Consider the following 15,841-nt stretch of genomic DNA (forward strand, 5'->3'; position numbering starts at 1 on the left):
CCAACACTCCGAAACTCTGACACTCCAAAACTACAAAACTACAAAATTCCGAAACTCCAAGACCCCGAATCTCCAAAACGCCGAAACTCCAAATCTCCGAAACTCCAAAACTCCAAAAATATGAAACTCAAAAATTTCAAAACTCCAAAACTCTAAAACTCCAAAACTCCGAAAGTCCGAAACTCCAAAACTCAAAAATTCCGAAACTCCACAACCCTGAACCTCCAAAACTCTGAAACTCCAAAACTCCGAAACTCCAAAACTCCAAAACTCCACAACCCCGAATCTCCGCAACTCCGAAACTCCAAAAATCCATACCTCCAAAAATTAAAAATTCTAAAACTCGAAAACTCCAATAATTCGAAACTCCGTAACTCCGAAACTCCAAAACTCCAAAACTACGAAATTCTGGAACAAAAAAACCCTGAACCTCCAAAACTCTGAAACTCCAAATCTCCGAAACTCCAAAACTCCGAAACTGCAAAACTCCAAAACTCCGAAACTCCAAAACTCCGAAACTCCAAATCTCCAAAACTCCGAAACTCCAAAACTCCGAATCTCCAAAACTCCGAAAATCCAAAACTCCAAAAATCCAAAACTTGAAAACTCCAAAACTGTAAAAATGCGAAACACCAAAATTCCGAAACTCCACAACCCCAAATCTCCAAAACTGCGAAACTCCCAAACTCAAAAACTCTTAAACTCCGAACCTCCCAAACTCCAAAACTCCACAACCCGAATCTCCACAACTCCGAAACTCCAAAAATCCATACCTCCAAAAATTAAAAATTCTAAAACGCGAGAACTCCAATAATTCGAAACTCCGAAACTCCAAAACTCCAAAACTACAAAATTATGGAACAACAAAACCCTGAATCTCCAAAAATCCATACCTCCAAAACTCCAAAAATTCAAAACTCCGAAACTCCAAAACTCCAAAAGTGCAAAAATCCAAAACTCCAAAACTCAAAAACTCCAAAACTCCAAAAATCCAAAAATCCAAAACTCAAAAATCCAAAACTCCAAAACTCCAACACTCCGAAACTCCGACACTCCAAAACTCCAAAACTACAAAACTACAAAATTCCGAAACTCCAAGACCCCGAATCTCCAAAACGCCGAAACTCCAAATCTCCGAAACTCCAAAACTGCAAAACTCCAAAACTCCGAAACTCCAAAACTCAAAAATTCCGAAACTCCACAACCCCAAAGTCAAAAACTCCGAAACTCCAAAACTCCGAAACTCGGAAACTCCAAAACTCTAAACCTCCAAAACTCCAAAACTCCACAACTCCGAATCTCCAACACTCCGAAACTCCAAAAATCCATACCTCCAAAAATCAAAAATTCTAAAACTCCAAAACTCCAATAATTCGAAACTCCGAAACTCCAAAACTCAAAAACTTAAAAACTCAAAAACTCCAATACTTCAAAACTCCAATACTCCAAAACTCCAAAACTACAAAATTCTGGAACAAAACCCCGAATCTCCAAAAATCCATACCTCCAAAACTCCAAAAATCCAAAACTCCAAAACTCAAAAACTCCAAAACTCCAAAAATCCAAAACACCAAAACTCAGAAACTCCAAAACTCCAAAAATCCAAAACACCAAAACTCCAATGCTGCAAAAATCCGAAACTCAAAAATTTCAAAACTCCAAAACTCTAAAACTAAAATTCGAAATTTCCAACACTCCGAAACTCCGACACTCCAAAACTCCAAAACTACACAACTACAGAATTCCGAAACTCCAACACACCGAATCTCCAAAACGCCGAAACTCCAAATCTCCGAAACTCCAAAACTCCAAAAATCAGAACCTCCGAAAATTCGAAACTCCAAAACTCCAAAACTTCAAAACTCCAAAACTCAAAAATTCCGAAACTCCACAACCCTGAACCTCCAAAACTCTGGAACTCCAAATCTCCGGAACTCCAAAACTCTGAAAATTCGAAACTAAAAAACTCCAAAACTCTGAAACTCCGAAACTCCGAAACTCCAAAACTCAAAAATTCCGAAACTCCACAACCCTGAATATCCAAAACTCCGAAACTCCAAAACTGAATCTCCAAAATTCCGAAAATCCAAAAACTCCAAAAATCCAAAACTTGAAAACTCCAAAACTGTAAAAATGCGAAACACCAAAATTCCGAAACTCCACAACCCCGAATCTCCAAAACTGCGAAACTCCCAAACTCAAAAACTCTTAAACTCCGAACCTCCAAAACTCCAAAACTCCACAACCCCGAATCTCCACAACTCCGAAACTCCAAAAATCCATACCTCCAAAAATTAAAAATTCTAAAACTCGAAAACTCCAATAATTCGAAACTCCGAAACTCCGAAACTCCAAAACTAAAAATTCTGGAACAACAAAACCCTGAATCTCCAAAAATCCATACCTCCAAAACTCCAAAAATCCAAAACTCCAAAACTCAAAAACTCCAAAACTCCAAAAATCCAAAAATCCAAAACTCAAAAATCCAAAACTTAAAAACTCGAAACTCCAAAAATCCGAAACTCAAAAATTTGAAAACTCCAAAACTCTAAAACTCTAAAACTCCAAAACTCCAACACTCCGAAACTCTGACACTCCAAAACTACAAAACTACAAAATTCCGAAACTCCAAGACCCCGAATCTCCAAAACGCCGAAACTCCAAATCTCCAAAACTCCAAAACTCCAAAAATATGAAACTCAAAAATTTCAAAACTCCAAAACTCTAAAACACTAAAACTCCAAAACTCCGAAAGTCCGAAACTCCAAAACTCAAAAATTCCGAAACTCCACAACCCTGAACCTCCAAAACTCTGAAACTCCAAAACTCCGAAACTCCAAAACTCCAAAACTCCACAACCCCGAATCTCCGCAACTCCGAAACTCCAAAAATCCATACCTCCAAAAATTAAAAATTCTAAAACTCGAAAACTCCAATAATTCGAAACTCCGTAACTCCGAAACTCCAAAACTCCAAAACTACAAAATTCTGGAACAAAAAAACCCTGAACCTCCAAAACTCTGAAACTCCAAATCTCCGAAACTCCAAAACTCCGAAACTGCAAAACTCCAAAACTCCGAAACTCCAAAACTCCGAAACTCCAAATCTCCAAAACTCCGAAACTCCAAAACTCCGAATCTCCAAAACTCCGAAAATCCAAAACTCCAAAAATCCAAAACTTGAAAACTCCAAAACTGTAAAAATGCGAAACACCAAAATTCCGAAACTCCACAACCCCAAATCTCCAAAACTGCGAAACTCCCAAACTCAAAAACTCTTAAACTCCGAACCTCCCAAACTCCAAAACTCCACAACCCGAATCTCCACAACTCCGAAACTCCAAAAATCCATACCTCCAAAAATTAAAAATTCTAAAACGCGAGAACTCCAATAATTCGAAACTCCGAAACTCCAAAACTCCAAAACTACAAAATTATGGAACAACAAAACCCTGAATCTCCAAAAATCCATACCTCCAAAACTCCAAAAATTCAAAACTCCGAAACTCCAAAACTCCAAAAGTGCAAAAATCCAAAACTCCAAAACTCAAAAACTCCAAAACTCCAAAAATCCAAAAATCCAAAACTCAAAAATCCAAAACTCCAAAACTCCAACACTCCGAAACTCCGACACTCCAAAACTCCAAAACTACAAAACTACAAAATTCCGAAACTCCAAGACCCCGAATCTCCAAAACGCCGAAACTCCAAATCTCCGAAACTCCAAAACTCCAAAACTGCAAAACTCCAAAACTCCAAAACTCAAAAATTCCGAAACTCCACAACCCCAAAGTCAAAAACTCCGAAACTCCAAAACTCCGAAACTCGGAAACTCCAAAACTCTAAACCTCCAAAACTCCAAAACTCCACAACTCCGAATCTCCAACACTCCGAAACTTCAAAAATCCATACCTCCAAAAATCAAAAATTCTAAAACTCCAAAACTCCAATAATTCGAAACTCCGAAACTCCAAAACTCAAAAACTTAAAAACTCAAAAACTCCAATACTTCAAAACTCCAATACTCCAAAACTCCAAAACTACAAAATTCTGGAACAAAACCCCGAATCTCCAAAAATCCATACCTCCAAAACTCCAAAAATCCAAAACTCCGAAACTCCAAAACTCCAAAAGTGCAAAAATCCAAAACTCCAAAACTCAAAAACTCCAAAACTCCAAAAATCCAAAACACCAAAACTCAGAAACTCCAAAACTCCAAAAATCCAAAACACCAAAACTCCAATGCTGCAAAAATCCGAAACTCAAAAATTTCAAAACTCCGAAACTCCGAAACTCCAAAACTCAAAAATTCCGAGACTCCACAACCCTGAACCTCCAAAACTCCGAAACTCCAAATCTCCGAAACTCCAAAACTCCAAAAATCCGAAACTCTGAAAATTCGAAACTGCAAAACTCCAAAACTCCGAAACTCCAAATCTCCAAAACTCCGAAACTCCAAAACTCCGAATCTCCAAAACTCCGAAAATCCAAAACTTGAAATCTCCAAAACTGTAAAAATGCGAAACACCAAAATTCCGAAACTCCACAACCCCGAATCTCCAAAACTGCGAAACTCCGAAACTCAAAAACTCTTAAACTCCGAACCTCCAAAACTCCAAATCTCCACAACACCGAATCTCCACAACTCCGAAACTCCAAAAATCCATACCTCCAAAAATTAAAAATTCTAAAACTCGAAAATTCCAATAATTCGAAACTCCGAAACTCCGAAACTCCAAAACTCCAAAACTACAAAATTCTGGAACAACAAAACCCTGAATCTCCAAAAATCCATACCTCCAAAACTCCAAAACTCCGAAACTCCAAAACTCCAAAAGTGCAAAAATCCAAAACTCCAAAACTCAAAAACTCCAAAACTCCAAAAATCCAAAAATCCAAAACTTAAAAACTCCAAACTCCAAAAATCCGAAACTCAACAATTTCAAAACTCCAAAACTCTACAACTCTAAAACTCCAAAAGTCCAACACTCCGAAACTCCGACACTCCAAAACTACAAAACTACAAAATTCCGAAACTCCAAGACCCCGAATCTCAAAAACGCCGAAACTCCAAATCTCCGAAACTCCAAAACTCCAAAAATCCGAAACTCTGAAAATTCGGAACTCCAAAACTCCAAAACTGCAATACTCCAAAACTCCGAAACTCCGAAACTCCAAAACTCAAAAATTCCGAAACTCCACTACCCCGAATCTCCACAACTCCGAAACTCCAAAACTCCGAAACTCCAAATCTCCAAAACTCCGAAACTCCAAAACTCCGAATCTCCAAAACTCCGAAAATCCAAAACTCCAAAAATCCAAAACTTGAAAACTCCAAAACTGTAAAAATGTGAAACACCAAAATTCCGAAACTCCACAACCCCGAATCTCCAAAGCTGCGAAACTCCGAAACTCAAAAACTCAAACTCCGAACCTCCAAAACTCCAAAACTCCACAACCCCGAATCTCCACAACTCCGAAACTCCAAAAATCCACACCTCCAAAAATTAAAAATTCTAAAACTCGAAAACACCAATAATTCGAAACTCCGAAACTCTGAAACTCCAAAACTACAAAATTCTGGAACAACAAAACCCTGAATCTCCAAAAATCCATACCTCCAAAACTCCAAAAATCCAAAACTCCGAAACTCCAAAACTCAAAAGTGCAAAAATCCAAAACTCCAAAACTCAAAAACTCCAAAAATCCAAAAATCCAAAACATAAAAACTCCAAACTCCAAAAATCCGAAACTCAACAATTTCAAAACTCCAAAACTCTAAAACTCTAAAACTCCAAAACTCCAACACTCCGAAACTCTGACACTCCAAAACTCCAAAACTCAAAAATTCCGAAACTCCAAGACCCCGAATCTCCAAAACGCCGAAACTCCAAATCTCCGAAACTCCAAAACTCCAAAAATCAGAACCTCCGAAAATTCGAAACTCCAAAACTCCAAAACTTCAAAACTCCAAAACTCAAAAATTCCGAAACTCCACAACCCTGAACCTCCAAAACTCTGGAACTCCAAATCTCCGGAACTCCAAAACTCTGAAAATCCGAAACTAAAAAACTCCAAAACTCTGAAACTCCGAAACTCCGAAACTCCAAAACTCAAAAATTCCGAAACTCCACAACCCTGAATATCCAAAACTCCGAAACTCCAAAACTGAATCTCCAAAATTCCGAAAATCCAAAAACTCCAAAAATCCAAAACTTGAAATCTCCAAAACTGTAAAAATGCGAAACACCAAAATTCCGAAACTCCACAACCCCGAATCTCCAAAACTGCGAAACTCCCAAACTCAAAAACTCTTAAACTCCGAACCTCCAAAACTCCAAAACTCCACAACCCCGAATCTCCACAACTCCGAAACTCCAAAAATCCATACCTCCAAAAATTAAAAATTCTAAAACTCGAAAACTCCAATAATTCGAAACTCCGAAACTCCGAAACTCCAAAACTACAAAATTATGGAACAACAAAACCCTGAATCTCCAAAAATCCATACCTCCAAAACTCCAAAAATTCAAAACTCCGAAACTCCAAAACTCCAAAAGTGCAAAAATCCAAAACTCTGAAAATTCGAAACTCAAACCTCCAAAACGTCAATACTCCAAAACTCCGAAACTCCAAATCTCAAAAATTCCGAAACTCCACAACCCTGAACCTCCAAAACTCTGGAACTCCAAATCTCCGGAACTCCAAAACTCCAAAAATCCGAAACTCTGAAAATTCGAAACTCCAAAACTCCAAAACTCCAAAACTCCGAAACTGCAAAACTCAAAAATTCCAAAACTCCACAACCCTGAATCTCCAAAACTCCGAAACTCCAAAACTCTGAATCTCCAAAACTCCGAAAATCCAAAACTCCAAAAATCCAAAACTTGAAAACTCCAAAACTGTAAAAATGCGAAACACCAAAATTCCGAAACTCCACAACCCCGAATCTCCAAAACTGCGAAACTCCAAAAATCCATACCTCCAAAAATTAAATATTCTAAAACTCGAAAACTCCAATAATTCGAAACTCCGAAACTCCGAAACTCCAAAACTACAAAACTCTGGAACAACAAAACCCTGAATCTCCAAAAATCCATACCTCCAAAACTCCAAAAATCCAAAAATCCAAAACTCAAAAATCAAAAACTTAAAAACTCCAAACTCCAAAAATCCGAAACTCAAAAATTTAAAAACTCACAAACTCTAAAACTCTAAAACTCCAAAACTCCAACACTCCGAAACTCCGACACTCCAAAACTCCAAAACTACAAAACTACAAAATTCCGAAACTCCAAGACCCCGAATCTCGAAAACGCCGAAACTCCAAATCTCCGAAACTCCAAAACTCCAAAACTGCAAAACTCCAAAACTCCGAAACTCCGAAACTCCAAAACTCAAAAATTCCGAAACTCCACAACCCTGAACCTCCAAAACTCTGAAACTCCAAAACTCCGAAACTCCAAAACTCCAAAACTCCAAAAGTGCAAAAATCCAAAACTCAAAAACTCCAAAACTCCAACACTCCAAAACTCCGACACTCCAAAACTACAAAACTACAAAATTCCGAAACTCCAAGATTCCGAATCTCCAAAACACCAAAACTCCAAATCTCCGAAACTCCAAAACTCCAAAAATCCGAAACTCCGAAACTCCAAAACTCAAAAATTCCAAAACTCCACAACCCTGAACCTCGAAAACTCTGAAACTTCAAAACTCCGAAACTCCAAAACTCCAAAAATCCGAAAGTCTGAAAATTCGAAACTCCAAACCTCCAAAACTCCAAAACTGCAATACTCCAAAACTCCGAAACTCCGAAACTCCACAACCCTGAACCTCCAAAACTCTGAAACTCCAAAACTCCGAAACTCCGAAACTCCAAAACTCCAAAAGTGCAAAAATTCAAAACTCAAGAACTCAAAAACTCCAAAGCTCCAAAACTCCAACACTCCAAAACTCCGACACTCCAAAACTACAAAACTACAAAATTCCGAAACTCCAAGATACCGAATCTCCGAAACTCCAAAACTCCAAAAATCCGAAACTGAAAATTCGGAACTTCAAAACTCCAAAACTGAAATACTCCAAAACTCCGAAACACCAAAACACCAAAACTCAAAAAGTGCAAAAATCCAAAACTCAAAAACTCAAAAACTCCAAAGCTTCAAAACTCCAACACTCCAAAACTCTGACACTCCAAAACTACAAAACTACAAAATTCCGGAACTCCAAGATTCCGAATCTCCAAAACGCCAAAACTCCATATCTCCGAAACTCCAAAACTCCAAAAATCCGAAACTCTGAAAATTCGAAACTCCAAATCTCCAAAACTGGAATACTCCAAAACTCCGAAACTCCGAAACTCCAAAACTCAAAAATTCCGAAACTCCACAACCCTGAACCTCCAAAACTCTGGAACTCCAAAACTGAAAATTCGAAACTAAAAAACTCCAAAACTCTGAAACTCCGAAACTCCGAAACTCCAAAACTCAAAAATTCCGAAACTCCACAACCCTGAATATCCAAAACTCCGAAACTCCAAAACTGAATCTCCAAAATTCCGAAAATCCAAAAACTCCAAAAATCCAAAACTTGAAAACTCCAAAACTGTAAAAATGCGAAACACCAAAATTCCGAAACTCCACAACCCCGAATCTCCAAAACTGCGAAACTCCCAAACTCAAAAACTCTTAAACTCCGAACCTCCAAAACTCCACAACCCCGAATCTCCACAACTCCGAAACTCCAAAAATCCATACCTCCAAAAATTAAAAATTCTAAAACTCGAAAACTCCAATAATTCGAAACTCCGAAACTCCGAAACTCCAAAACTACAAAATTATGGAACAACAAAACCCTGAATCTCCAAAAATCCATACCTCCAAAACTCCAAAAATTCAAAACTCCGAAACTCCAAAACTCCAAAAGTGCAAAAATCCAAAACTCAAAAACTCAAAAACTCCAAAACTCCAAAAATCCAAAACTCAAAAATCCAAAACTCCAAAACTCTAAAACTCCAAAACTCCAACACTCCGAAACTCCGACACTCCAAAACTCCAAAACTACAAAACTACAAAATTCCGAAACTCCAAGACCCCGAATCTCCAAAACGCCGAAACTCCAAATCTCCGAAACTCCAAAACTCCGAAACTCCAAAACTCCAAAACTCCAAAAGTGCAAAAATCCAAAACTCAAAAACTCCAAAACTCCAACACTCCAAAACTCCGACACTCCAAAACTACAAAACTACAAAATTTCGAAACTCCAAGATTCCGAATCTCCAAAACGCCAAAACTCCAAATCTCTGGAACTCTAAAACTCCAAAAATCCGAAACTCTGAAAATTCGAAACTCCAAAACTCCAAAACTCCGAAACTGCAAAACTCAAAAATTCCAAAACTCCACAACCCTGAATCTCCAAAACTCCGAAACTCCAAAACTCTGAATCTCCAAAACTCCGAAAATCCAAAACTCCAAAAATCCAAAACTTGAAAACTCCAAAACTGTAAAAATGCGAAACACCAAAATTCCGAAACTCCACAACCCCGAATCTCCAAAACTGCGAAACTCCAAAAATCCATACCTCCAAAAATTAAATATTCTGAAACTCGAAAACTCCAATAATTCGAAACTCCGAAACTCCGAAACTCCAAAACTACAAAATTCTGGAACAACAAAACCCTGAATCTCCAAAAATCCATACCTCCAAAACTCCAAAAATCCAAAACTCCGAAACTCCAAAACTCCAAAAGTGCAAAAATCCAAAACTCAAAAACTCAAAAACTCAAAAACTCCAAAAATCCAAAAATCCATAACTCAAAAATCCAAAACTTAAAAACTCCAAACTCCAAAAATCCGAAACTCAAAAATTTCAAAACTCACAAAATCTAAAACTCTAAAACTCCAAAACTCAAACACCGAAACTCCGACACTCCAAAACTCCAAAACTACAAAACTACAAAATTCCGAAACTCCAAGACCCCGAATCTCCAAAACGCCGAAACTCCAAATCTCCGAAACTCCAAAACTCCAAAAATATGAAACTCAAAAATTTCAAAACTCCAAAACTCTAAAACTCTAAAACTCCAAAACTCCGAAACTCCGAAACTCCAAAACTCAAAAATTCCGAAACTCCACAACCCTGAACCTCCAAAACTCCGAAGCTCCAAAACTCCAAAACTCCACAACCCCGAATCTCCACAACTCCGAAACTCCAAAAATCCATACCTCCAAAAATTAAAAATTCTAAAACTCGAAAACTCCAATAATTCGAAACTCCGAAACTCCGAAACTCCAAAACTACAAAATTATGGAACAAAACCCTGAATCTCCAAAAATCCATACCTCCAAAACTCCAAAAATTCAAAACTCCGAAACTCCAAAACTCCAAAAGTGCAAAAATCCAAAACTCGAAAACTCAAAAACTCCAAAACTCCAAAAATCCAAAAATCCAAAACTCAAAAATCCAAAACTCCAAAACTCTAAAACTCTAAAACTCCAAAACTCCAACACTCCGAAACTCCGATACTCCAAAACTCCAAAACTACAAAACTACAAAATTCCGAAACTCCAAGACCCCGAATCTCCAAAACGCCGAAACTCCAAATCTCCGAAACTCCAAAACTCCAAAACTGCAAAACTCCAAAACTCCGAAACTCCGAAACTCCAAAACTCAAAAAATCCGAAACTCCACAACCCTGAACCTCCAAAACTCTGAAACTCCAAAACTCCGAAACTCCAAAACTCCAAAAGTGCAAATATCCAAAACTCAAAAACTCCAAAACTCCAACACCAAAACTCCGACACTCCAAAACTACAAAACTACAAAATTCCGAAACTCCAAGATTCCGAATCTCCAAAACGCCAAAACTCCAAATCTCCGAAACTCCAAAACTCCAAAAATCCGAAACTCCGAAACTCCAAAACTCAAAAATTCCAAAACTCCACAACCCTGAACCTCGAAAACTCTGAAACTTCAAAACTCCGAAACTCCAAAACTCCAAAAATCCGAAAGTCTGAAAATTCGAAACTCCAAACCTCCAAAACTCCAAAACTGCAATACTCCAAAACTCCGAAACTCCGAAACTCCACAACCCTGAACCTCCAAAACTCTGAAACTCCAAAACTCCGAAACTCCGAAACTCCGAAACTCCAAAACTTCAAAAGTGCAAAAATTCAAAACTCAAAAACTCAAAAACTCCAAAGCTCCAAAACTCCAACACTCCAAAACTCCGACACTCCAAAACTACAAAACTACAAAATTCCGAAACTCCAAGATACCGAATCTCCGAAACTCCAAAACTCCAAAAATCCGAAACTGAAAATTCGAAACTTCAGAACTCCAAAACTGAAATACTCCAAAACTCCGAAACTCCGAAACTCCAAAACACCAAAACTCAAAAAGTGCAAAAATCCAAAACTCAAAAACTCAAAAACTCAAAAACTCCAAAGCTTCAAAACTCCAACACTCCAAAACTCTGACACTCCAAAACTACAAAACTACAAAATTCCGGAACTCCAAGATTCCGAATCTCCAAAACGCCAAAACTCCATATCTCCGAAACTCCAAAACTCCAAAAATCCGAAACTCTGAAAATTCGAAACTCCAAATCTCCAAAACTGCAATACTCCAAAACTCCGAAACTCCGAAACTCCAAAACTCAAAAATTCCGAAACTCCACAACCCTGAACCTCCAAAACTCTGGAACTCCAAATCTCCGGAACTCCAAAACTCTGAAAATTCGAAACTAAAAAACTCCAAAACTCTGAAACTCCGAAACTCCGAAACTCCAAAACTCAAAAATTCCGAAACTCCACAACCCTGAATATCCAAAACTCCGAAACTCCAAAACTGAATCTCCAAAATTCCGAAAATCCAAAAACTCCAAAAATCCAAAACTTGAAAACTCCAAAACTGTAAAAATGCGAAACACCAAAATTCCGAAACTCGACAACCCCGAATCTCCAAAACTGCGAAACTGCCAAACTCAAAAACTCTTAAACTCCGAACCTCCAAAACTCCAAAACTCCACAACCCCGAATCTCCACAACTCCGAAACTCCAAAAATCCATACCTCCAAAAATTAAAAATTCTAAAACTCGAAAACTCCAATAATTCGAAACTCCGAAACTCCGAAACTCCAAAACTACAAAATAATGGAACAACAAAACCCTGAATCTCCAAAAATCCATACCTCCAAAACTCCAAAAATTCAAAACTCCGAAACTCCAAAACTCCAAAACTCCAAAAGTGCAAAAATCCAAAACTCAAAAACTCAAAAACTCCAAAACTCCAAAAATCCAAAACTCAAAAATCCAAAACTCCAAAACTCTAAAACTCCAAAACTCCAACACTCCGAAACTCCGACACTCCAAAACTCCAAAACTACAAAACTACAAAATTCCGAAACTCCAAGACCCCGAATCTCCAAAACGCCGAAACTCCAAATCTCCGAAACTCCAAAACTCCGAAACTCCAAAACTCCAAAACTCCAAAAGTGCAAAAATCCAAAACTCAAAAACTCCAAAACTCCAACACTCCAAAACTCCGACACTCCAAAACTACAAAACTACAAAATTTCGAAACTCCAAGATTCCGAATCTCCAAAACGCCAAAACTCCAAATCTCTGGAACTCTAAAACTCCAAAAATCCGAAACTCTGAAAATTCGAAACTCCAAAACTCCAAAACTCCGAAACTGCAAAACTCAAAAATTCCAAAACTCCACAACCCTGAATCTCCAAAACTCCGAAACTCCAAAACTCTGAATCTCCAAAACTCCGAAAATCCAAAACTCCAAAAATCCAAAACTTGAAAACTCCAAAACTGTAAAAATGCGAAACACCAAAATTCCGAAACTCCACAACCCCGAATCTCCAAAACTGCGAAACTCCAAAAATCCATACCTCCAAAAATTAAATATTCTGAAACTCGAAAACTCCAATAATTCGAAACTCCGAAACTCCGAAACTCCAAAACTACAAAATTCTGGAACAACAAAACCCTGAATCTCCAAAAATCCATACCTCCAAAACTCCAAAAATCCAAAACTCCGAAACTCCAAAACTCCAAAAGTGCAAAAATCCAAAACTCAAAAACTCAAAAACTCAAAAACTCCAAAAATCCAAAAATCCATAACTCAAAAATCCAAAACTTAAAAACTCCAAACTCCAAAAATCCGAAACTCAAAAATTTCAAAACTCACAAAATCTAAAACTCTAAAACTCCAAAACTCCAACACCGAAACTCCGACACTCCAAAACTCCAAAACTACAAAACTACAAAATTCCGAAACTCCAAGACCCCGAATCTCCAAAACGCCGAAACTCCAAATCTCCGAAACTCCAAAACTCCAAAAATATGAAACTCAAAAATTTCAAAACTCCAAAACTCTAAAACTCTAAAACTCCAAAACTCCGAAACTCCGAAACTCCAAAACTCAAAAATTCCGAAACTCCACAACCCTGAACCTCCAAAACTCCGAAGCTCCAAAACTCCAAAACTCCACAACCCCGAATCTCCACAACTCCGAAACTCCAAAAATCCATACCTCCAAAAATTAAAAATTCTAAAACTCGAAAACTCCAATAATTCGAAACTCCGAAACTCCGAAACTCCAAAACTACAAAATTATGGAACAAAACCCTGAATCTCCAAAAATCCATACCTCCAAAACTCCAAAAATTCAAAACTCCGAAACTCCAAAACTCCAAAAGTGCAAAAATCCAAAACTCGAAAACTCAAAAACTCCAAAACTCCAAAAATCCAAAAATCCAAAACTCAAAAATCCAAAACTCCAAAACTCTAAAACTCTAAAACTCCAAAACTCCAACACTCCGAAACTCCGATACTCCAAAACTCCAAAACTACAAAACTACAAAATTCCGAAACTCCAAGACCCCGAATCTCCAAAACGCCGAAACTCCAAATCTCCGAAACTCCAAAACTCCAAAACTGCAAAACTCCAAAACTCCGAAACTCCGAAACTCCAAAACTCAAAAAATCCGAAACTCCACAACCCTGAACCTCCAAAACTCTGAAACTCCAAAACTCCGAAACTCCAAAACTCCAAAAGTGCAAATATCCAAAACTCAAAAACTCCAAAACTCCAACACCAAAACTCCGACACTCCAAAACTACAAAACTACAAAATTCCGAAACTCCAAGATTCCGAATCTCCAAAACGCCAAAACTCCAAATCTCCGAAACTCCAAAACTCCAAAAATCCGAAACTCCGAAACTCCAAAACTCAAAAATTCCAAAACTCCACAACCCTGAACCTCGAAAACTCTGAAACTTCAAAACTCCGAAACTCCAAAACTCCAAAAATCCGAAAGTCTGAAAATTCGAAACTCCAAACCTCCAAAACTCCAAAACTGCAATACTCCAAAACTCCGAAACTCCGAAACTCCACAACCCTGAACCTCCAAAACTCTGAAACTCCAAAACTCCGAAACTCCGAAACTCCGAAACTCCAAAACTTCAAAAGTGCAAAAATTCAAAACTCAAAAACTCAAAAACTCCAAAGCTCCAAAACTCCAACACTCCAAAACTCCGACACTCCAAAACTACAAAACTACAAAATTCCGAAACTCCAAGATACCGAATCTCCGAAACTCCAAAACTCCAAAAATCCGAAACTGAAAATTCGAAACTTCAGAACTCCAAAACTGAAATACTCCAAAACTCCGAAACTCCGAAACTCCAAAACACCAAAACTCAAAAAGTGCAAAAATCCAAAACTCAAAAACTCAAAAACTCAAAAACTCCAAAGCTTCAAAACTCCAACACTCCAAAACTCTGACACTCCAAAACTACAAAACTACAAAATTCCGGAACTCCAAGATTCCGAATCTCCAAAACGCCAAAACTCCATATCTCCGAAACTCCAAAACTCCAAAAATCCGAAACTCTGAAAATTCGAAACTCCAAATCTCCAAAACTGCAATACTCCAAAACTCCGAAACTCCGAAACTCCAAAACTCAAAAATTCCGAAACTCCACAACCCTGAACCTCCAAAACTCTGGAACTCCAAATCTCCGGAACTCCAAAACTCTGAAAATTCGAAACTAAAAAACTCCAAAACTCTGAAACTCCGAAACTCCGAAACTCCAAAACTCAAAAATTCCGAAACTCCACAACCCTGAATATCCAAAACTCCGAAACTCCAAAACTGAATCTCCAAAATTCCGAAAATCCAAAAACTCCAAAAATCCAAAACTTGAAAACTCCAAAACTGTAAAAATGCGAAACACCAAAATTCCGAAACTCGACAACCCCGAATCTCCAAAACTGCGAAACTGCCAAACTCAAAAACTCTTAAACTCCGAACCTCCAAAACTCCAAAACTCCACAACCCCGAATCTCCACAACTCCGAAACTCCAAAAATCCATACCTCCAAAAATTAAAAATTCTAAAACTCGAAAACTCCAATAATTCGAAACTCCGAAACTCCGAAACTCCAAAACTACAAAATAATGGAACAACAAAACCCTGAATCTCCAAAAATCCATACCTCCAAAACTCCAAAAATTCAAAACTCCGAAACTCCAAAACTCCAAAAGTGCAAAAATCCAAAACTCCAAAACTCAAAAACTCCAAAACTCCAAAAATCCAAAACTCAAAAATCCAAAACTCCAAAACTCTAAAACTCCAAAACTCCAACACTCCGAAACTCCGACACTCCAAAACTCCAAAACTACAAAACTACAAAATTCCGAAACTCCAAGACCCCGAATCTCCAAAACGCCGAAACTCCAAATCTCCGAAACTCCAAAACTCCAAAACTGCAAAACTCCAAAACTCCGAAACTCCGAAACTCCAAAACTCAAAAATTCCGAAA

The sequence above is a fragment of the Amblyomma mixtum genome, chromosome 1 (genome assembly GCF_055824585.1).
Source record: "Amblyomma mixtum isolate Tamu chromosome 1, ASM5582458v1, whole genome shotgun sequence".
In the NCBI taxonomy this organism is placed as follows: domain Eukaryota; kingdom Metazoa; phylum Arthropoda; class Arachnida; order Ixodida; family Ixodidae; genus Amblyomma; species Amblyomma mixtum.